Genomic DNA, 25,879 nt, shown 5'->3' on the forward strand with positions numbered 1-25,879 from the left:
TAGTGTGTGTGGTTTGATGGCTGCCTTGAGTTCTAGCAGTGTTTCTTTTACATAAGTGGGTGCTTTTATATTAGGGGCATAGATATTCAGGATTGAGATTTCATTCTGATGGATTTTTCCTGTTATGAGTATAAAGTGTCCCTTTCCATCTCTTCTGATTTATTTTAGTTTGAAGTCAACTTTGTTAGAAATTAGTATGGCCACACTGGCTTGTTTCTTAAGTTCATTTGCTTGATAAACCTTCTCCCATTCCTTTACTCTGAGTAGATCTCTGTCTTTGTGGTTGAGGTGTGTTTCTTTAAACAGCAGAATGTTGGATCCTGTTTTCGTATCCAGTCTCTTAGCCTGTGCCTTTTTATAGGTGAATTGAGTCCATTGATATTAAGTTATATTAATGACCAGTGGTTGTCAACTCTGGTCATTTCTTTCCTTTCTTTTTTTTTTTTTGGTGGTAGGGTTTGTATGTTACCCTTCTTCAAGTTGTGCTGGTGAAAGGTCACTAGATGTCAGAGTTATTGTGGGCATTGTTGGGCTCCTTTGTTTGAGATTTTCCTTCTATTACTTTCTGTAAGGCTGGATTTGTGGCTACGTATTGTTTAAATTTGTTTTTATCCTGGAAAATTTTGTTTTCTCCATTTATAGTGAATGAAAGATTGGCTGGGTATAGTAGTCTGGGCTTGCATCCATGGTCTCTTAGTTTCTGCAGTACATCTATCCAGGACCTTCTGGCTTTCATGGTTTCCATAGAGAAGTCAGGTGTAAGTCTGATAGATTTACCTTTCTAAGTTACTTGACCTTTTTCCTTTGCAGCTCTTAATATTCTTTTGTATTCTGTATGTTTTGTGTTTTGATTATTATATGGTGAGGGGATGTTTTTTTTGATTCAGTTTATTCGGTGTTCTGTATGTTTCTTGAACCTTCATAGTAATATCTTTCTTTAGGGTGGGAAAGTTTTCTTCTATAATTTTATTAAATATATTTTCTGGACTGTTGAGCTGTACTTCTTCTCCTTCTTCTACCCCTATTATTCTTAAGTTTGGTCTTTTTATTGTGTCCCAGATTTCCTGAATGTTTTGTGATGAGAATTTGTTGGATTTGCTGTTTTCTTTGATCAGTGCGTTTATTTTCTCTATGATATCTTCAGAGTCTGAGATTCTTTCATCTATCTCTTGTATTCTGTTGGTTATGCTTGTTACTGTAGTATCTATTCATTTACCTAGATTTTCCATATCCAGCTGGCCCTCGGTTTGCGTTTTCTTCCTTGCCTCCATTTCAGTTTTCAAGTCTTGAACTGTTTCCATTATCTGTTTGATTGTTTTTCCTTCATTTCCTAGGATATCATTTACGGATTTACTCAATTCTTCAAACTTCTTGTTATTCTTCTCATCCATTTCTTTAAGGGAGTTTTTCACCTCCTGTTTAACGGCCTCTATCACTTTCATAGAGTCAATTTTTTCTACTTCTTCTTGATTGAGATGTTCAAATTCTCCTGTTGTAAGATAGCTGGGTTCTGGTGATTTCATGTTGTTTTTCAGGTTGTTGGAGGAATTCTTGCATTGGCACCTGCCCATCTCTTCTTTCGAATGCTCTCCTATGGATCTTCTTTTACAGGATCAGGTGTCCTTGCTGGCCAGGGAGTTTGCAGACAAAAGGCCTACCTTGCTGCAGGCAGAAGAAGGGAGGGTTTTTCTGAATGCAAGCTGGGTGGGGTAGGAAGAGAGAGGCAGTAGCCAGGGAGAATAGCCCCAGCCGGAAGACCAGGAAGGATAGGGGGTTGAGGAGTGTCTGTGCTCCATCACCCGGGCTGCTGCCGCAGGGTCGGGAACTCACTCACCTCTCTCTGATGGATCTTCTGGTACCAAGCTCCGTTGTCCTTGCTGGCCAGGGAGTTCGCAGACATAGGGCCTACCTTGCTGCAGGCAGGCTATTGAAACAAATAAACTCCCGCCCGCCCAGTTGCACTCACTACCCAGTCCCAGTGCCCCGATCAGGCTGAGCTGCGGATGTTATGAGCCCGAAGAGGGGAGGAAGAAGGGAGGGTCTCCCCCCAGTCTTAAGAGAAGGCATGGTACCCTGCCCTGTGGGAAGTCCAAGGCCCTCCCCCCACATCCAGGCTTAGGAAGGTTCGCATCTAATGAGAATAGGATCCCAAAAAAGCCAGTACATGCAGTAGAGACAAATCCTAGTGTCATTATCATTGACTTCAAAGTCTGCTCCAATTGTTTACCACATTTAGAGTGTCCAGTTTGATCCCATGCTCATTCATTCCCAGTCCAGCTGAAATTAGTGAGCTCCCATTAGCTCAGGTGATGGAGGAGAGTTATCTGTCTATGTTTCTTTCATTGGTTAATTAATAAAGAAAACTGCCTTGGCCCTTTAAGAACAGAAAATTAGGTAGGTGGAGTAGACAGAACAGAATTGTGGGAACAAGGAAGTAGAGTTAGGGAGAGACGCTTCAGGCAGTCGCGTGGTGAGGCTCCATGCTGCTCCTCTCCGAGATGGACGCAGGTTAAGATCTCTCCTGGTAAGCCACAACTCGTGGTGCTACCCAAATTACTAAATATGGGTTAAAGGAAGATGTGAGAATTAACTAATAAGAGGCTACAGATAATGGGCCAGGCAGTGTTTAAAAGAATACAGTTTCCGTGTAATTATTTCGGGTGTAAAGCTAGCCGGCGGCCGGGTGGCGGAAAGCTAGCCGGTTGCTGGGAACTGGGCGGCGGGAACGCAGCCCGCCGCTTCCCACTACAGATTGGCGCCCCAAAGCATCATGTTCTTAGATCCAAATCCTGAAGTCATACCGTTAAGATGTCCATTCTGATCTAGCCTGGCAGCCCATATAATGAAATGTCTCTCTGTACTTAGCTCCTTTACAGTCAAAAAAATCAAAGAAAACACAACAAAATACATAATCCAGACTCTCTGTGAATTTTCCATTTTTACGTGGCTTATTTTTACTCTATCACTTTACTTCTTTTAATCTATAACTATCTGTACTCTGTCTCTTTAAAGACTTTACCCTTTTTTAAGACATTAACTTTATTCTCTATATATTTATTTTTTTCTCTCTCTCTCAAGCCTACGTATATTTATCCAACATTGTGAGCCATTTAAAGGCCTTCTATGTCTGAATCTTTTTTATTGTGAATCTGTAATTTTTTACTATCCAGGAGCACTTCTTAAAAGGTTAACCACTTCTTAAAATAATACGGTACTGCCTGTTTACAGCCAAGTCTAAACCTTAACTGCGCTGTTATCATGGTAATTACGATAGTTCCTGCCTGAGGTCAGCACAGTTCAGCATGGCGGAGCAGAGCCAAAGCCGCTCCTGCCTCAGTCATTTGGTGCCCCTGAGCCGCACACAGTTCCAGGCACACAGCAGTCGACATTGGAGCCGCACTCAGCAGTTTAATTTTGATACTGAGCGTGCAGCACAGAAACTCTTTTAATCCAAGTTACAGCCAAATCAGATGCGCAGAGCACTGCGCAGACTGGAAACATCTCTAAGGCGGCAGGAATCCGCCATGCTCTCCCGCTCGCCTAAGCCTGATTCCGCCATCTGCCCAGGTGCAGGAAGGGAGCAGTGAGCCATTGGCATGGTCTCAGAGTACTTTCTTTCCGATCCCAAGCGGGCAAGGTTTTTAAGTGGATTTAGCCACCACGTTGTTCTGATCCTCTAGAACAAGCTAATTATGATGAACACACTCTATCCATATGTACTACCGCAGCCTTGAAGGCTTGGGACAGGGTTCAAGACCCAAGACAGAGAACGGAATCATATATCAGAGTTAAACAAGATCCGAGAGAACCATTTGTGGACTTTTTACATAGACTAACTAAAGCTGTACACATAGGGATATCTGACCCAGAGGCAAGGCAGGTAATAATTGAGTCCTTGGCTTATGAGAATGCCAATGTAGAGTGCAAAAGGGTATTGACGCCCCTAAAGATCAGATCAGCACCCCTGGAGGAATGGGTCTTACATACAATGAATATTGAATCGAATGAGCTTCACGCCCATCACGCCCATCACGCCCATCACGCCGATAAGTGGGTAGAAGATGCCATTGCCAACGGTACAAGAAGATATCAGAATTCCAAATGTTTTAATTGTGGCAGAATAGGACATATGAAACGGAATTGCAGACAAAGGACTTACAGAAATAATAATAATAATAATGCCTTTGCCAGGAATAACAGGAATAGAAGGCCTCAGCCTTCAGGGTTATGTAGGAGATGTGGGAAAGGCAGACACTGGGACAGCGAATGCAAATCATCAAGAGATAGGCAAGGAAATCCGTTGCAGGCGGGAAACGCCATGGGGGGCCTCTCGCAGGCCCCCATGGCGAATGTGGTCCAGTCATTTCCCGTTACAACGGAGAACATGCCTTGTCAGGACAATTAGAAATCCCCATGTCTGCTGTTGGAAGCGAAAATAGCCCAAGAGATGAATTACGTGTATTTTGGCAAACTTCTATAAGTGATCAAAGACCAAAGTTAAGAGTGTGTGTAAATGGCATTTTCATTACTGGCCTGCTGGACACAGGAGCGGATGTTAGTATCATTACTCCAGAATCTTGGCATCCGTATTGGCCACTACAGGATGTAAATGTTCGACTTTTGGGAATTGGGACCCTATCTCGAGTAAGGCAAAGCACTAGATGGGTCGAATGCATCGGTCCTGAGGGACAGATAGGAAAATTAAGGCCATATGTAGCTAATATTGCAGTAAATTTATGGGGTCGTGACCTATTGCAGCAATGGAATACTCAAATTAACATTCCTGCTGCCTCTAGAGCATATATTTCTGAGGAAAACATCAAAAGGTATTACAGATGGCGAAAACCAGCCATTCGGGCTGTACAAGAACACAAACCAATGGATGCCCCTCCAGAACCACCAACGGCCCTACCTCTAAAATGGTTGACTGAGAAACCGATATGGACAAAACAATGGCCTTTATCTGAGGAAAAGTTGCAAGCTTTAGAACAGCTAGTACAAGAGCAATTGGATGCTCGACATATAGAAGAATCTACCAGCCCTTGGAATTCTCCTGTATTTGTGGTTAAGAAAAAATCTGGTAAATGGAGAATGGTGACGGATCTCAGAGCTATAAACAGGATTATTCAACCTATGGGCTCTCTGCAATCTGGACTTCCTTTGCCTTCTCTATTACCAAAAGGATGGCCTCTCATAGTTATTGATTTGAAGGACTGTTTCTTCACAATACCTTTACAAGAAAAGGATAGAGAAAAGTTTGCCTTCACTGTACCTACTTATAATAACTCTCAACCTACCAAGAGATACCAGTGGACCGTCCTCCCACAGGGCATGTTGAACTCTCCTACCCTGTGCCAATACTTTGTGAATCAACCATTACAAATAATACGCAAGATGTTTCCCAAATCCGTTGTTTATCATTATGTCGACGACATATTATTGTCTGACTCAGACATGGATACCTTAGAGAAACTGTTTGAAGTGATAAAAACAGTTCTACCTAAATGGGGATTACAGATTGCTCCCGAGAAAATTCAGAGAGGAGATTCTGTTGATTATCTAGGTTATAGAATAGGTTTGCAAAAAATTAAGACACAAAAGGCACAAATTAGGAGAGATCAGCTGCATACTCTTAATGACTTTCAAAGGTTGTTGGGAGACATTTCCAGCCTTCGACCGGCTGTTGGGATAACACCTGATATGATAGTTCACTTAAACAAAACCTTAGATGGAGAAAGAGACCTAAACAGTCCCAGAGAATTAACAGCTGAAGCAGAAAAAGAACTGACAATGATTGAAGAAAGATTGCAAGAAGCACATGTGGATAGGGTGAATCCAGAACTCAGTAGTATTCTCGTTATATTGCCTTCAAAAATTTCTCCTACAGGAATTCTAATGCAAAGAGATGATATTATTTTAGAGTGGCTCTTTCTACCTCATAAGCCAAGTAAGAAATTAAAAACCTATGTGGAAAAGGTTTCTGAACTAATCATAAAAGGTAAATTGAGACTTCGCCAACTAGCAGGCATAGACCCAGCAGAAATCATAGTGCCTTTCACCGCTGATGAGATACGAAAATTGTGGGAAGATAATGAACCATGGCAAAGAGCTTGTGCTAATTTTTTAGGAGAAATTAATAACAACTATCCAAAAAGCAAAAGGCTTAACTTTATAAAGAGAACTTCTTGGATTCTTCCTCGAATTGTCCGTGATGCTCCGATAACTGGAGCCCGCACGTTTTATACTGATGCTAATAAATCAGGGAAGGCAGGCTACAAATCAGAAGACTTGAGTAAGGTGGAACAAAGTCCTTATGATTCTGTCCAAAAGGCAGAGTTATTTGCCATTCTTATGGTGCTAAGGGATTTTAAGGAACCTCTTAACATTGTTACTGACTCACAATATGCAGAAAGAGTTATTTTACATATTGAAACTGCCGAATTCATACCTGATGATACTGAGCTAACCTCATTGTTTATCCAGGTACAAGAAATGATCAGGAACAGACTTTGCCCTATGTATATAACACACATCCGATCCCATACGGGTCTGCCAGGTCCTTTAGCACGTGGCAATGAAGATATTGATCAGCTATTGATTGGTAGTGTGCTGCAGGCTTCCGAATTTCATGAAAAGCATCATGTCAATAGCAAAGGCTTGAAAAAAGAGTTTTCTATTACATGGCAACAAGCTAAGGAGATTGTAAAGAAATGCCCTACTTGCTCTTTCTATAACCAAGCACCACTGCCTGCAGGAACTAATCCAAAGGGCACCAAAAGGAATGAAATTTGGCAGATGGATGTGTTCCATTTTGCAGAATTTGGAAAATTAAAATATGTACATCATACCATTGACACTTATTCAGGATTCCAATGGGCAACTGCTTTAAGCTCAGAAAAGGCCGATTCAGTAATCACTCACTTATTAGAAGTCATGGCCATCATGGGTATACCTGCGCAAATAAAGACGGATAATGGTCCAGCTTATGTCTCTAGAAAAATGAAACGGTTTTTTGCCTATTACAATATTAAGCATGTTACAGGCATACCCTACAATCCTACAGGTCAAGCAGTCATTGAAAGATCAAATAGGACGATAAAGGAAATGTTAAACAAGCAAAAGGGGGTGGAGAATACCCCCAGAAATAGATTACATAATGCTTTACTAACTTTGAATTTTCTCAACGCTAATGAAAAGGGGACAACGGCTGCAGAGAGACATTGGATAATGGAAAAGTCTGTTGAATTAAATCAACCAGTTTATTTCAAGGATGTGCTAACCTCACAATGGAAGCCAGGGGATGTGCTGCGTTGGGGAAGGGGTTTTGCTCTTGTCTCCACAGGAGAAGAAAAATCGTGGATACCATCAAAATTAATAAAGGTTCGGTTTGAAGAGGAGAACCCCCTTGGAAAAGAAAAATAACAATTCATGCACAAGGATGGTGACCATACTGATGGTAAGAAACATATAGTACGGGGGCAGGGTTTTTTTTTCTTATCCCCACAGGAAGACACTCACCTTCAAAGGACCTGAGGGACCCTGCATACCTTGAATATTGATGAATTGGAGCCAATTGCAACCCAACAAGGATCAGCATTAACATTGGGTAAGCTCGGTGAGTATAGAAAACAATTTTTGTATGTGTGTCAATATGCATTTCTTCATAGATATTCAGAGCTGGTTTCTTGGAGTTGGACTCTGGCCCAGTCCCTCTCCAATTCCAACCTTGTTTATAAGAGATTTCTCAGAGTTTCTGTCTCAGGTTAGGAGTAATATTATGAGACAGAATATTAATAACAATAATGTTGATAATGGTACCAATATATTTGCCTTCTTTGCCTTCATTCATATCTATGGTTGTTTTTAATGCACCTTTCATTGAAGATATGCACGTATACGTCTGTATGTGTCCTTGTAGATAATGCTTATCTCTCTCACAACAAACGACAAAAATTTTTTTTCTTCAGTAATCTTTGCAGTTTCCAGGATGAAGACGGGGCCCCGCAACATCAACTCCAACTAGTTATTATGACGTCATGTTTTAGTAGCGCTAATATTTGGCCTGTTTTTTGGTACCAATTGCACAGAACACTTTTGAATGGTGCACATTTTTGACAACGTTCTGGCCTCATTTTTCAAAAAAAAAAAAAAAAAAAAATTCAGAGGCTGGACACATTTTTCCTAGACGAAATGTTACCCTGGGTATTCTACCATCATTTGCTTTCACAGGAACCCCTGGGAAGAAAAGTCGCCCCTATGTCAGCTGGAAGCAATCTTGGATGACGACGCCCCCCCCCTCCCAATAAAGTTTACCCTCAGATTTAGGGACACTAATTGGCGGCTGGTATAGGGTGGTCGGGTTGTGGAAGGCTTTATATGGACTCAGGGGTATAATTTATGTGTATATCTATATGTATTAAAAAAAAAAAAAAAAAAAGGGGGGGGGGGAGGGAGGGATTAACTGGTGATCTGAAGGAATAATTGATTTTTGTGAGTTATTGTTTTTCTTTTTTTTAAAAAAAAAAAACTATATGAGTGTTGATTCTTGTATATTGATATATTGAACATTATATGAGAGTATGATACCACCTCTGTTTGAAACAATTGTTATATTGACATTGTTTACTATATTGCAATGTACATCTCTACCTCTGATATTATTTATGTAATGACATTGTTTACCATATTGCACTGTACATTTCTACCTCAGATATTATTTATGTAAGGACCCTGTTTACATTTGGAAATCATTGTCTTCATTTTTTGCACAGTCGTCTATTCTATTAGTCATACAGTTACATAAGTGTTGAGAATTATATGTTGGTCATATTTATATTTAGGACAATCAGGTTTTTTAGACACATAGAGGTTGTATTTAGTATAGATAGCATAATCTTCAACCTCTTTGAAGAACTGTAGAACATGGCCTTTAATCTAACCTACAGTTTTGTATTTTTGAGACACAATCACTCCTGGCAACAATGCTCTACTCCCGAGAGAACGTTGAGCACCAAAGACACTCCACTGGGAGTTTGTCTTCTACTTGGCAGAACTGGCCTTGGGGCAAAGAAAAGCCCATACCTCCATTACTGACTAAAGTACAAAATATCCATAAGTGGATAAAACAGAATTGTCTTATCTTGCCAAGACAGGATAGGATAGTTCTACTAAAGGTTCCTTGCCATTGTATAATGGTATGTCAGGTTTTTTCAGGCCTCAGCCAAAGTTGGTTGCCTCAACATTGCTATCAAGACTTCGTGTGGTTGCCCAGGTAGTCAATTGTCTCTGTCTTCTGTTGCACATTTTGGAAGTTTCTCGTTTGTGCTTCCTGGTTGCTTTGGTAATTTTACTCTCCTTCTCAGATCTTTGATGGGGTTGAAGATTAGATAATGGTAGCTACCTTCTAGATTATTTAGACTTCTCAAAGTAGAGTGATTAGAAAAATTCTTCGTTATATACTTCTCGCCTGATATTGTTTACTTTTTGTAATTTTATATGATCAGTTCCCATTGTATATAGTTGTATTTGGTTTCTGAATCTGTCTTATTTAGACAAAAAAGGGGAGATGTTGGGGCAGCTGGCCCAATCCCTGCGTTCAGGGGCGTGGCTGCTCCAGCGGGGTAGCCATGCCCCTTAAATAGGATTGGGGAGCCGGAAGGCGCCCCGTTCGTTTTGCCCCGCGCTCACTCCGCTGGACCCTTGGTTCTGTAAGTTCCCTTATCTCCCTTTGTATTAAACTTGAATAATTATAAAAGGACTATTTTTGGTTATTTCCAATCTTCGCCGCATCACTCAGGCATACTGTCTCAGTGGGTAAAACCAACCCCTCTCGTTCCTGACTTCCTTGTTCATATTCTCTCTCCTTCTCTTCAACTGGACCTTGGGAGCTCAGTCCAGTGCTCTGATGTGGGTTTCTGTCTCTTTCTCCATCCATTGCTGGATGAAGGTTCTATGGTGACATTCAAGATAGTCATCAGTCTGACTACAGGACAAGGCCAGTTCAGGCACCCTCTCTTCCACTGCCCAGAGCCAAGCTCTTGCCAAATCCAAAATGGCTCCCTTAATTAAGATATCTTCTCCCCTGCTCCCATATCCATCCTTCCTCCATCTCAATCAGCCCAATCCCCCAAGCTCTCCCCAACCCTCCCCTTCTCCCTTCTCTCTCCGCTCTCCCCTTACCCCATCACACCCTACCCCCAACTCCATGCTCCCAGCTTTTGCCTGGCGATCTTGTCTGCTATATATGTTTTTCTTTGGGTTCACCTTATTACTTAGCTTCTCTAGGATCATGAACTATAGGCTCAATGTCCTTTGTTTATGGCTAGAATCCACTTATGAGTGAGTACATCCCATATTCATCTTTTGGGTCTGGGTTGTGTCACTCAGGATAGTGTTTTCTACTTCCATTCATTTGCATGCAAAATTCAAGATGTCATTTTTTTTTTTTTTTTTTACCACTGAGTAGTACTCTGATGTGTAGATGTGCAACACTTTCTTTATCCATTTTTCCATTGAAGGGTATTTAGGTTGTTTGCCGGTTCTGGCTATTACAAATAATGCTGCTATGAACATAGTTGAACAAATGTGTTGTAGTATGATTAGGCATCTCCTGGGTATATTCCCAAGAGTGGTATTGCTAGATTCTGAGGTAGGTTGACTGCCAATTTTTTTTAGAAGCTGCCACACTGATTTCCAAAGTAGTTGCACAAGTTTGCATTCCCACCAGCAATGGATGAGTGTTTCCCTTACTTCACATCCTCTCCAACATAGATTATCATTGGTGTTTTTGATTTTAGCCATTCTGACAGGTGTAAGATGGTATCTCAAAGTTGTTTTGATTTGCATTTCCCTGATCGTTAAGGAAGTTGAACATATCCTTAAGTGTCTTTTGTCCATTTGAAACTCTTCTGTTGAGAATTTTTTGTTCAGTTCAGTACCCCATTTTTAATTGTGTTATTTAGAAATTTAGTGCCTAATCTCTTGAGTTCTTTATATATTTTGGAGACCAGACCTTTGTCTGATGTGGGGTTGGTGAAGATCTTTTCCCATTCAGTAGGCTGCCTTTTTGTCTTAATGACAGTGTCCTTTGCTTTACAGAAGCTTCTGAGTTTCAGGAGATCCCATTTATTCATTGTTGCTCTTATCGTCTGTGCTACTGGGGTTCTATTTAGGAAGTAGTCTCCTGTGCCCATGCATTGCAGGCTACTTCCAACTTTCTCTTCTATCAGGTTCAGTGTGGTTGGATTTATATTGAGGTCTTTAATCCATTTGGACTTGTGTTTTGTGCATGGTGATAGATATGGATCTATTTTCATTCTTCTACAGGTTGATATCCAGTTTTGCCAGCACTATTTGTTAAAGATGCTTTCTTTCTTCCATTGTATAATTTTAGCTTCTTTTTCAAAAATCAGTTTTCAAAAATCAGTTGTTCATGTGGATTAATATCCGGGTCTTCTATTCGATTCCATTGGTCAATGTCTCTGTTTTTATGCCAATATGAAGCTATTTCCATTACTGTAGCTCTGTAATAGAGTTTGATGCCAGGGATTGAAATGCCTCCAGAAGTTTCTTTACTGTATAGGATTGTTTTGGTGATCCTGTTTTTTTCCATATATAGTTGATTATTGTTTTTCCAAGAGCTGTGAAGAATTTTGTTGGGATTTTGATGGGGATTGCATTGAATCTATAGATTGCTTTGGTAGAGTTGCCATTTTTACTGTTTTGATCCTGCCAATCCAAGAACATGGGAGATCTTTCCATTTTTTGGTATCCTCTTCAATATCTGTCTTCAAAGACTTAAAGTTCTTGTCAAATAGATCTTTCACTTCCTTGGTTAGTGTTACCCCAGATATTTTATGTTATTTGTGGCTATTGTGAAAGGCGATGTTTCTCTGGTTTTCCTCTAACCTTTATCCTTTATTTATTGGAGGGCTACTGAGTTTTTTTGAGTAAATCTTGTATCCTTCCACATCAATGAAGATATTTATCAGCTGTAGAATTTCTCTGGCAGAGTTTTTGGGGTCACTTATGGACACTATCATATCACCTGCAAATAAGAAACGTTTGACTTTTCCCTTTCCAATTTGAATCCCCTTGATCTCCTTATGTTTTCTTATTGCTATTGGTAAAACTTCAAGCACTATATTGAAGAGGTATGGAGAGAGTGGACAGCCTTGTCTTGTTCCTAATTTTAGTAGAATCACTTTGAGTTTCTCTCAATTTAATTTGATGTTAGCTCTTGGCTTGCTGTATATTGCTTTTATTATATGTAGGTATGATCCTTGTATCATAATTTTTTAAGACCTTTTATCATGAGAGGTGTTGAATTTTGTCAAATGCTTTTTCAGCATCTAATGAAATGATCATATGTTTTTTTCCTTCAGTTTATTTATATGATGGATTATATTGATAGATTTTCGTATGTTCAATTAGCCCTGCACTCTGGGATAATGCCTATTGATCATTATGGATGATTTTTAATGTGTTCTTGGATTCAGTATTTGCCAGTATTTTATTGAGAATTTTTGCATCAATGTTCATGAGTGAGGCTGGTCTATAATTCTCTTTCTTGGTTGAGTCTTTGTGTGGTTTTGGTATCAGGGTAACTGTAGCATAATATAAAGAGTTTGGGAATGACCTTTCTGTTTCTCTTATGTGGAATGCTTTGAGGAGTATGGTCTTCTTATAAGTTCTGGTAGAATTCTGCACTAAAACCATACAGTCCTGGGCTTTTTTTGGTTGGGAGGTTTTTGATAACAGCTTCTATTTCTTCACAGTTTTTAGGGCTATTTAAATTGCTTACCTGGTCTTGATTTAATTTTGGTATGTGGTATCTATCTAAAAAATTGTCAATTTCTTTTACGTTTTCCAATTTTGTGGAGTACAGGGTTTTGTAGTATGATCTAACGATTCTCTGAATTTACTCCATGTCTGTGGTTATGTCTCTCTTTTCATTTCTGATTTTGTTAATTTGGGAGTTCCCTCTCTGTCTTTTGATTAGTTTGGATAAGGGTTTGTCAATCATGTTGATTTTCTCAAAGAACTAGCTCTTTGTTTCATTGATTCTTTTTTTCTAGAGCTTTAAGGTGTGCTGTTAAGTCTCTGATGTGAGCTTTCTCCATTTTCTTTATGTGGGTACTTAGTGCTATGAACTTTCCTCTTAGCACTGCTTTCGTAGTGTCCCATAGGTTTGGATATGTTGTGCCTTCATTTTCATTGAATTTAAGGAAGATATTAATTTCTTTATTTCTTCCTTGATCCAGGGATGGTTCAGTAGTTGACTGTTCAGTTTCCATGAGTTTGTAGGCTTTCTGAGGGTAGAACTGTTGTTAAATTCTAACTTTACTCCATGGTGATCTGATAAGATGCAGGTGGTTACTCCAATTTTTTTTTGTATCTGTGGATGTTTGCTTTGTTACCGAGTATGTGATAAATTTTCAAGAAGGTTCCATGAGATGCTGAAAAGAAAGTACATTCCTTTCTGTTTGGGTAAAATGTTCTATTGATGTCTGTTAAGTCCATTTGATTCATGACTTCTGTTAGTTCTCTTATTTCTCTGTTAAGTTTCTGTGTGATTGATCTGTCCATTGGTGAGAGAGGAGTGCTAAAATCTAATATTAGTGTGTGGGGTTTGATGTGTGATATGAGTTCTAGTAATGTTTCTTTTACATATGTGGGTGCTTTTATATTAGGGGCATAGGTATTCAGGATTGAGACTTCATCCTGATAAATTGTTCCTGTTATGAGTATAAAGTGTCCATCTCCATCTCTTCTGATTGATTTTAGTTTGAAATCAATTTGTTAGATAATTGGATATCCACACCTGCTTGTTTCTTAGGTCTCCTTGCTTGGAAAACCTTTTTCCAACCCTTTACTCTGAGGTAGTGTCTGTCTTTGAGGTTGAGGTGTGTTTCTTGTAAACAGCAGAAGGCTGGATCCTGTTTTCATATCTATTCTCTTAACCTGTGTCTTTTTATATGTGGATTGAGTCTATTGATATTAAATGATATTAATGATCAGTGGTTGTTAGCTCCAGTTGTTTTTTGGTGGTAGTGTTTGTAACAGTTTCCCTTCTTTGGGTTATGCTGTTGGGGGTTATCAGATGTCTGTGTTATTGTGGGTGTAGTTAGCTTCCTTGGGTTGAGGTTTTCCTTTTAGTACTTTTTGTAAGGCTGAGTTTGTGGATACGTATTTTTAAAAGCTGTTTTTGTCCTGGAATATCTTGTTTTCTCCATCGATGGTGAATGCAAGCTTTGCTGGGTATAGTAGTCTGGGCTTGCATCCATGGTCTCTTAGTATCTGCAGCACATCTATCCAAGACCTTCTGGATTTCATGGCTTACATTGAGAAGTCAGGTGTAATTCTGATAGGTTTACCTTTATATGTTACCTGACCTTTTCCCTTTGCAGCTCTTAATATTCTTTCTTTTCTTCTGTTTTTTGGCTTTAGTTATTACATGTCGAGGGGATGTTTTTTTTTTTTGATCCAGTCTATTTGCTCTTCTGTAAGCTTCTTGTAGCTTCATAGGCATATCCTTCTTTAGGTTGGGACTGAGCTCCCAAGGTCTAGTTGAAGAGCAGAAGGAGGGATAGTATGAGCAAGGAAGTCAAACCATGAGAGGTTCACCCACTGAGACAGTGTTCCTGAGAATGTGAGCTCCCCAACTCCAACTGGACTGGGAACGAATGAACATGGGACCAAAATAGTCCTTCTGAATGTGGTTGACAGTTCTGGCAGACTGCGGAGCCAATCACAGTGGCACTGGGATTTGTCTCTACTACATGTACTGGCTTTTTGGGATCCTATTCTCTTTGGATGTTTACCTTGCTCAACCTGGATGTAGTAGGGAGGGCTTTGGACTTTCCACAGGGCAGGGTGCCTTGCCCTTTCTTAAGATTGGGGGGCTGGGGAGGAGGGTATGTGGAGGGAGTGGGAGGAGGGAAGGAAGTGGGAATTTGTGTTGGTATTTTTAAGTAATAACATAATAATAATAAAAAGTTATTAAGTAAAAAATAAACTGTTAAATGACAATTATTTCTATAACCTGACAGATGAAAATACTATAAAAGGCAAGAGGTCCCTGCTCCTGTGCCGAGAGGATCCAGATAGGAGAATGAGTGGCCCCTGGCCTGAAGGTCCCCGGGGAACTGAGTACAGGCCCCTTACAACTCCATAAGCTTTTCTGGCCATCCAGTTGGGTGTTTCTTGGCTGCTGGCTTTCTTTAGCATCCCTTTGCATCTGCGAGGTCCTTGGTTCCCCTAACTCAGCCTGCTCTGGGGTTTAGTTGGTTGAGGAGCCAGTGGGAATGTCCCTGCCACCAGAGCTTCTTTGTAATGCCCTACCCTGCATCCCAAGCCCACCCTTTTGTCTGTGAGGTCCTTGGAGCTAGGCAAGAGGTCCCTGCTCCTGTGCTGAGTATCCAGACAGAAAGAGATGGGCAGGCACCAATGCAAGAATTCTTCCAACAACCTGAAAAGCAACATGATGACACCAGAATCCAGCAAACATGCAACAGGAAGATTTTAACACCCTAACCCAGAAAAAGTAGAAGAAATCAACTTTAAACATAGCCTTATGAAAATGATTGAGACCCTTAAACAGGAAGTGAAAATTTTCCTTAAATAAATGGAAGAGAAGACAAACAAAAAGTTAGAAGAAATTAATAAATCCCTCAAAGATACCCAAGAAAACTAAGAAAAAGCAATCAACCAGGTAAAGGAAACAGTTCAAGACTTGAAAACCGAAATGGAGGTAATGAAGAAAACACAAACCAAGAGATGCCTGGATATGGAAAATCTTGGTAAACAAACAGGAACTACAGAGACAAGTATAACCAAGAGAATACAAGGGATAGAGGAAAGAATCTCAAATTCTGAAGATACTATAGAGGAAATAGACTCATTGATCAAAGAAAACAACAAATCCAACAAATTCTTAACTCAAAACATCCAGGAAATCTGGGACACCATGAAAAGAGCAAACCTAAGAATAATAGGGGCAGAAGAAGAAGAATTCCAGCTCCAAGGCCCAGAAAATATATTCAACAAAATTATAGAAGAAAACTTTTTCAACCTAAAGAAGGATATTCCTATGAATGTACAAGAAGCATATAGAACACCAATAGACTAGATCAAAAAATTCTCTCGCCATATAATAAAGCACAAATCATTCAGAATAAAGAAAGAATATTGAGAGCTGTAAAGGAAAAAGGTCAAGTAACATATAAAGGTAAACCTATCAGAATTATAGTTGACTTCACAATGTAAACCATGAAAGCCAGAAGGCCTTGGATAGATGTGCTGCAGACATTAAGAGAGCATGGATGCAAGCCCATACTACTATACCCAGCAAAGCTTTCATTCACCATCAATGGAGAAAAGAACATATTCCAGGACAAAAACAGCTTTTAAAAATATGTATCCACAAACTCAGCCTTACAAAAAGTACTAAAAGGAAAACCTTAAGCCAAGTAAGTTAGCTACACCCATAATAACACAGGCATCTGACAACCCTCCACCAACACAACTCAAAGAAGGGAAACACACAAACACTACCACCACCACCACCACCACCAAAAAAAAAAAAAAACCCCAGAGTTAACAACCGCTGGTCATTAATATCACTTAATATCAATGGACTCAATCCACATATAAAAAGACACAGGTTAAGAAATGAGTATGAAAACAGGACCCAACATTCTGCTGTTTACAAGAAACATACCTCAGTTTCAAAGACAGATAGTACCTCAGAGTAAAGGGTTGGGAAAAGATTTTACAAGCAAACAGACCTACGAAACGTGGGTGTGACTATCCTAATATCTAACAAAATTGATTTCAAACTAAAATCAATCAGAAGAATTGGAGAAGGACACTTTATACTCGTAACAGGAACAATTCATCAAGATGAAGTCTGAATCCTGAATATTAGGTCATACTACAAAAGCCTGTACTCCACAAAATTGGAAAATGTAAAAGAAATGGACTTTTTAAAAGATAAATACCATATACCAAAATTACATCAAGACCAGGTGAACAATTTAAATAGACCTATAAGTCACAAGGAAATAGAAGCTGTCGTCAAAAACCTTCCAACTAAAATAAGGCCCAGGACCAGATGGTTTTAGCGCAGAATTCTACCAGATGTTCCAGGAAGAGCTAATACCTATACTCCTTAATGTGTTCCACATAATAAAACAGAACAGTCATTGCCAAATTCTTTTTATGAATCTACAGTTACCCTGATACCAAAACTGCACAAAGATTCAACCAAGAAAGAGAATTACAGACCAGTCTCACTCATGAACATAGATGGAAAAAATTCTCAATAAAATACTGGCAAACTAAATTCAAGAACACATTAAAAAAATCATCCATTATGATCAATAGGTGTAGTGAGAAACGGCAGGGCTGTGTCCGGCCACCCGGCTAGCTTTACCCGAAATAATTACACGGAAACTGTATTCTTTTAAAACACTGCCTGGCCCATAGTTTTAGCCTCTTATTGGCTAATTTTTACATCTTTCTTTAACCCATATTTAGTAATCTGGGTAGCACCACGAGGTGTGGCTTACCAGGAGAGATCTTAACCTGCGTCCATCTCGGAGAGGCGCAGCATGGAGACTCACTATGGCGACTGCCTGAAGCGTCTCCCCAACTCTCCCAGAATTCTGTTCTGTCTATTCCGCCTACCTAATTTTCTGTTCTCTTAAAGGGCCAAGGCAGTTTTCTTTATTAGTTAACCAATGAAAGTAAAATAGACAGATAACTCTCCTCCATCATTTCCCCTTTTTCTGTTTAAACAAAAAAGAAAGGCTTTAACTTTAACATAGCAAAATTACATATAACAAAACAGTTATCAAGTAAGTATTACAGTTACAATATTTAAATCTATTTTATCTTTTATCATAACTAAGGAAATCTATAACTATCTATTTATTTTTTAACTCCATCAAAGACTCCAGAAGGATATAATATTACCTAAGTAAACAAGTCATTTGTAACTTTTAAACTCTAGAAATGACAGAGACAACTCGCTGTCTAGACAGTCACCCAAAGTTTCTCTGTACCGTTGGGGCATCCATCTTCAGCCTTTAGGCCCATAGTGTCCAGCAGACTTTTTCATGAAGCAGGAAATTCCAAAGACAGTTCAGTCACTTTCTGTTGTGTCCTGCAGAACGTCTCGCAGACTCTTTCATGAATCAGGAACCCCGAAAGACCATCTCACCTTTAGGCAAGTTCAGCAGTCTTCTCTCTGCGGGTTCTTTGTGTCCAGTTTATGGAACAGTCCAGCCAAGAGCAGTTTCTTGCCCAAATGGCTAACAAACTCCATAAGTAGCCTCTTCGATGTCCATCTTTCTCTCGAAGTAGATTGGTGCTGCCAGGAGCAGACGTGTCTCATTGTCATGAAAAACCCTAAGTTATTAAAACATTAAATGCCATATTCTGCAGTCTTTGAAAGATATGAAGAATGTTTATCTAAGTGAAATATATCTCTACATATCTAGAAAATCTAATAACTTGACTACAAGCTTAACTATTATCAATGATTATCCATTAACAACCTATATTTTTTAATTATACATTACAGTTTTTAAAATGAACTACAATCACAATAGCTTAATCAAGATCAGAAATACATATACATATAACAAAATTGACCTTAAAATCTATACCAATACAAATTCATATCTATATCAAATAGGCATTTTCCCAGAGATGCAGGGCTGGTTCAACATATGAAAATCTAGCAATGTAATCCATCATATAAATAAACTGAAAGAAAAAACCATATGATCATCTCATTAGATGCTGGAAAAGCATTTGACAGAATTCAACACCCCTTTATGATAAAGGTCTTAGAGAGATTAGGGATATAAGGATCATACCTAAATATAAGAAAAGCAATATACAGCAAGCTGACAGATAACATCAAATTAAATGGAGAGAAACTCAAAGCCATTCCACTAGATTCAAGGAACAAGACAAGGCTGTCCACTCTCTCCATATGTCTTCAATATAGTGCTTGAAGTTCTAGCTATAGCAATAAGACAGCATAAGGAGATCAAGGGGATTCGAATTGGAAAGGAAGAAATCAAACTTTCATTATTTGCAGATGATATGATAGTGTCCATAAGTGACCCCAAAAACTCTACTAGAGAACTCCTACTGCTGAAAATACCTTCAGTGACGTGGCAAGATACAAGATCAACACAAAAAAAATCAGTAGCCCTTCTATACACAAAGGATAAAAAAGCAGAGAGGGAAATCAGAGAAGCATCACCTTTCACAATAGCCACAAATAGCATAAAGTATCTTGGGGTAACCCTAACCAAGGAAGTGAAAGATCTATTTGACAAGAACTTTAAGTCCTTGAAGACAGAAATTGAAGAGTATATCAGAAAATGGAAGGATCTCCTATGCTCTTGGATTGATAGGATCAACACAGTAAAAGTGGCAATTCTACCAAAGGCTATCTATTGATTCAATGCAATCCCCATCAAAATCCCAACAAAATTCTTCACAGACCTTGAGAGAACAATAATCAACTTTATATGGAAAAACAAGAAACCCAGGATAGCCAAGACAATCTTAAACAATAAAGGAACTTCTGGAGGCATTACCATCCCTGACTTCAAACTCTATTACAGAGCTACAGTAATGAAAACAGCTTCATATTGGCATAAAAACAGAGATGTTGATCAATGGAATCGAATAGAAGACCCAGATATTAATCCACAAACCAATGAACAACTGATTTTCAACAAAGAGGCTAAAATTATACAATGGAAGAAAGAAAGCATCTTTAACAAATGGTGCTGGCATAACTGGATGTCAACCTGTGGAAGAATGAAAATAGATCCATATCTATCACCATGCACAAAACTCAAGTCCAATTGGATTAAAGACCTCAATATAAATCTGACCACACTGAACCTGATAGAAGAGAAAGTTGGAAGTAGCCTGCAATACATAGGCAGAGGAGACCACTTCCTACATAGAACTCCAGTAGCACAGACGATAAGAGGAACAATGAATAAATGGGGCCTCCTGAAACTCAAAAGCTTCTGTAAAGCAAAGGACACTGTCATTAAGAGAAATAGGCAACCCACTGAATGGGAGAAGATCTTCACCAACCCCACATCAGACAAAGAACTGATCTCCAAAATATATAATGAACTCAAGAAACTAGACATTAAAAATTTAAATAACCCAATTAAAAATGGGGTACTGAACTGAACAAAAAATTCTCAACAGAAGAATTTCAAATGGACAAAGGATACTTAAAGACATGTTCAACTTCCTTAGCTATCATGGAAATGCAAATCAAAACAACTTTGAGATACTATCTTACACCTGTCAGAATGGCTAAAATCAAAAGCACCAATAATAACCTATGCTGGAGGTAATGTGGAATAGGGGGGGACACTCATCCATTGCTGGTGGGAATACAAACTTGTGCAACCACTTTGGAGATCAGTGTGGTGGTTTCTCAGAAAATTGAGAATCAACCTACCTCAGGACCAAGCAATCCTACTATTGGGAATATACCCAAGAGATGCCCAATCACACTACAAAAGCATTTGTTCAACTATGTTCATAGCAGCATTATTTGTAATAGCCAGAATCCGGAAACAATCTAGATGACCCTCAATGGAAGAATGGATAAAGAAAGTGTGACACATCTACACATCAGAGTACTACTCAGCGGTAAAAAACAATGACATCTTGAATTTTGCATGCAAATGGATGCAAATAGAAAACACCATCCTGAGTGAGGTAACCCAGGCCCAAAAAGATGAACATGGGATGTACTCACTCATAATTGGTTTCTAGCCATAAATAAAGGACATTGAGCCTATAATTCATAAAAAATCCCAGAGAAGCTATATAAGGAGGTGAACCCAAAGAAAAACATATAGTTATCCTCCTGGATATTGGAAGTAGACAAGATTGCTGGACAAAAAATGGGAACATGGGGGTGGGGTGGGATGAGGGGATGGGGAATGGGGAGAGCAAAGTGTGAAGTGGAGGATGGGAAGAGCTTGGGGGAATAGGATGGTTGGGATATAGGAAGGGTGGATATGGGAACAAGGAATTATATATCTTAGTTAAGGGAGCCATTCTAGGGTTGGCAGAGACTTGACTCTAGAGGGGTTCCCAGGTGTCCAGGAAGACACCCCCAGCTAGTTCCTTGGGCAGCTGAGGAGAGGGTGCCAGAAATGTCCAGATCCTATTGCCATACTCATGAATATCTTGCATATCACCATAGAACCTTCACCTGGCATTGGATGGAGAAAATGACAGAGCCCCACATAGGAGCACCGGACTGAGCTCCCAAGGTCCTGATGAGGAGCAAAAGGAGGGAGATCATGAGCAAGGAAGTCAGGACCGTGAGGAGTGCGTTTACCCATTGAGATGGTGGGACAGATCTAACAGGAGACCACCAAGTCCAGTTGGAATGGGACTGATGGAACAGGGGACCAAACTGGACTCTCTGAATGTGGCTGATGGTGGAGGAGGACTGAGAAACCAAGGACAACGGCAATGAGCATGAACTCTACAGCATGGACGGGCTCACTGTGAGCCTTGTCAGTTTGGTTGCTCACCTTCCTGGACTTAGGGGGAGCTGGGAGGACCTTGGACTTAACATAGTGAAGGGAACCCTGATGGCTCTTTGTCTTGGAGAGGGGCGGAGTGGGGGTATGGGTGGAAGGGAGGGGAGGGAAGGAGGAGGAGGAGGGGAGGAGATGGAAATTTTTAATAAAAAAATGAGGAAAAAAAAGTGTGACACATCTACACATCAGAGTACTACTCAGCGGTAAAAAACAATGACATCTTGAATTTTGCATGCAAATGAATTTAAGTAGAAAACACTATCCTGAGTGAGATAACCCAGACCCCAAAATATGAATATGGTATGTACTCACCCATTAGTTGATTCTAGCCATAAACAAAAGACATTGAGACTATGTTTCATGATCCTAGAAAACCTAAGTCATAAGGTGAACCCAAACAAAAACATATATATATATATATATATATATATATATATATATATATATATATATATTCTCCTGGATATTGGAAGCATACAGGATCACCAGGCAAAAGTTGAGACCATGGGGGTGGGGGAAGTGGAGATGGGGAGAGAGAAGGGAGAAGGGGAGGGGTGGGGAGAGCTCGGGGGAATGGGATGGTTGAGATGGAGGAAGGACAGATATGGGATCAAGGAAGGTGATATCTTAATTAAGGGCGGCATTGTGGGGTTGGCAAGAGGCTTGACTCTAGAAGGGGTCCCAGATGTCCACAGGGATGTCCCCAGATAGGACCCTGAGCAGTGAAAGAGAGGGGCCTGAACTGGCCTTGTCCCATAGTCAGACTGATGAATATCTTGAATATCACCATAGAACTTTCATCCGGCAACTGTTGGATATAGAGACAGAGAACCACATGGGAGTACTGGAATGAGCTCCCAAGGTCCAGTTGAAGAGCAGAAGGAGGGAGAATATGAGCAAGGAAGTCAGGACTGTGAAGGGTTGGTTCACCCACTGAGATAATGTGCCTGATCTAATGAGAGCTCATCAAATCCAGCTGGACTGGGACTGAACAAGCATGGGATCAAACTGGACTCTCTGAATGTGGCTAAAAGTGGTGGCTGACTGAAAAGCCATTGATAAAGGCACTGGGACTTGTTTCTACTGCATGTACTGCCTTTTTGGGACCCTAGTTTATTTGGATGCAAAACTTCCTAGGCCTGGATGTGAAGGGGGGGGACCTTGGAGTTCCCACAGGGCAGGTTCCCTGCCCTCACTTAAGGAGGGAGGGGAGGGAGGAGGGTAAGTGGGGGAGTGGGAGGGGAATGGGAGGAGAGGAGGAAGTGTAAATTTTTGAAGGGAAAAATAAATAAAAAAATTAATAATAAAAAAGAAAATGAAGCAACATGAATGTGAATGATTGTCTGCAGCCACTCTAGTTAAATCCTGAGATTAAACTGTATTTGGCAAAGCATTTTAAAAACTGGTTTCACCAGGTATGATGGCATATGCCTGTCGTTCCAACACAGGGAGAGTGGAGATGGGAGAACTGGAGGTAAGGCCAGCTCGAGGCTACAGAACAAGAAAAATCTAAGTGAATAAGATGAACTCCGAGGATAAACATCACATTGTCCTTTGTTTATAAATCTAGGCTGTATATATTTGTGTGTATACATATGTGTGTATATATATGTATTTGTGTGTGTGTGAGAGTGCATGCGTGTGTGTATGTGTGTGTATGTGTGCACACCTTAATCCTAACTCAATTTTAATCTTTATTGAGGCATACATTTTTGGATTTTATAGACTGTGCTCCACTTCTGTGATACACTGTTGACTGGTAAAAAAATTAAAGAAACATGTTTTAGAGTGCTTAAAAAAAGAACAGAAGGAGGGAGAAGACGAGCAAGGAAGTCAGGACACGAGGGGTTGGTCCACCCACTGAGACAGTGTGCCTGATCTAATGGGAGCCAAAGCCGGCTGGAAAGGACTGAATGAGCATGTGATCAAACTGGACTTCTGAATGTGGCTGACAATGGGGGCTGACTGAGAAGCCAATGATAATGACACTGGGATTTGATTCTACTGCATGTACTGGCTTTTTGGGATCCTAGTCTATTTGGATGCTCACCTTCCTAAGCCTGGATGGAGGGAGAAGTGTCTTGGACTTCCCACAGGGGAGGGTACCCTACATTCTCTTAGGACAGGAGGGGAGGGGGATAGTTAGTTTGGGAGTGGGAGGGAAGTGGGAGCAGGGGAGGAAATGAAAATTTTGATTCCTAGTATTAATAAAGTAAAAAAATTTCCAAGTTGATTGTAGTGATTACAGGGGAAAAGAAAGAAAAAGAAGCCACTAGCCAACCATAAGGGCGCTGTCAAAGCCCTTTCGGTTTTGAATATACCCTACAGATCCTTCTAACTCATCCCCAGGAGCGAGGGGCTTGATCGTGTCCACACAGGGATGATGAGATAACAGAACAATCTATTTGGGTTGAAGTTTCAGTTGTTCAAACCATTTTTCCATAATAGGTCAGTTTGGGGTCATCATTTTACATGAATTCCTCTCCCTGTCTCCTCTCCATTGTGAACATAGCCTGAATGACCTGACAATTTTTATAATTTCCAAAATGAGGGTGTTTTCTACACAGTGGTTTGAAATCTGAGAAAGAGGGAAACAAGTATTGTTTGTGACTTAGAAAATGTCACAAGCCAATGCTGCCTTTAGTCCCCGTGTAAGTGTAGTCCCAGAGGTATAAATTTTTATTTCTGTATTTCAACTGGGAATATTTTTAGCGCCCCTTCTCCACACCTCATCAGGTAATCACAGCCTGGGCAGAATGGTTTCTAGTCAAGAGTGTGTTTACTTTAAATTGTTCCTCTTGTCCTGCACCTCTGCAGCCAGCAGAGGGCGCACATCTGTAACGCTCCTAAATTGTCACTCTTGTCCTGCAGCTCTGCAGCCAGCAGAGGGCGCACATCTGTAACTTTCCTTTTGGCGGGACACAAATCCTTTGATTTTGCACTGCAGGGTTGGTCTTCTGGAGTTTATCCAGCACCAAGTTTGAAGAAACACTTAAAGGTCATTGCTAACAGCCCAAAGTTTTCCTGGTGGCTGCCTTGGCTTACCCCTGAACACCAGGAACAGAAAGGAAAAGTAATGCAGGAGAAAGTCGCCTGATAAAGGCATCTTAAAAAGCTTTGTCATAACAGTTGTAAACGATCAGCCCAGCACCTGCCATTGTGTTTGGCTACAGACAGAGTGCCTTCAACGCTAAGGAAGTGAGCTGGACTGAAGCTGCTTGCAAAAGGCAAGATGCAGAGCAGAGTGTAATTGCAGAACAGTTTGGGCGGTGGGGCGGGGTGGGGGGGGCATGTCAACAAGTCCACGCCTTTGCCAAATCGGTGAAGAAGTCATCTGTAAGAATATTGTTAAGAGCACATTTTTATTCTTAAAAAATTGTCTCATAATGTGTGTGTGTGTGTGTGTGTGTGTGTGTGTGTGTAGGTCAGGAGAACACCTTGCAGGAATTGGTTATTTCTTTCTGTCATATGGGTCACGGGGTTCAAACATAGGGCTTAAGGATACTAGAAATTACCTTTCTTTACTCCCTGAGTCATTTCACCAGCCCCAATGTTTTATTATTATGAATTAAATTCCCACATTTATTCTTAATGTTGATCATACCTAATAAAATGTTTAATTGTCTAAAAAAATGAAAATAGTATAAAATTACGGATGACAACCAACCCTATATCCTGATGGAAGACAACCCTGTAACCTGACAGTTGACAACCAAACATATACACTGAGAGGTGGCAACACTACACCCTGACAGATAACTAACCACTCTATACCATGACATACAATAACGAAATATATACACTGACAGATGAAAACCCTATACCTTGAAAGATGACAATTCTCTAACCTGACAGACGACAGTCCTTTCATAATGGATGACAACCAACCCTAAACAGATTACAACCGTATACCCTGACAGATGACAACCCTGTACCCTGACAGATGACAACCCAACACCCTGAGAGATGACAACCAACCCTATACCCTGACAGAATATAACAGTGTACCATGACAGATGACAACTCTATAACCTGACAGATGATAATCCAATAGCCTGACTGATGACAACCCTAATCTGTGAGAGATGACAACCAACCCTATACCCTGACAGATGTCAACCAACCAACCCTATAACCTGATAGAGGATAACTCTATACCCCTGACAAATGATAACTCTATACCCTGACAGATGACATAAGGAAATTTTAAAGACAGTTCAGTCATTTTCTTTTGTATCCTGCAGAATGTCTTGAAGACTCTTTCA

The sequence above is a fragment of the Arvicola amphibius genome, chromosome 1 (assembly GCF_903992535.2).
Source record: "Arvicola amphibius chromosome 1, mArvAmp1.2, whole genome shotgun sequence".
Taxonomy (NCBI): domain Eukaryota; kingdom Metazoa; phylum Chordata; class Mammalia; order Rodentia; family Cricetidae; genus Arvicola; species Arvicola amphibius.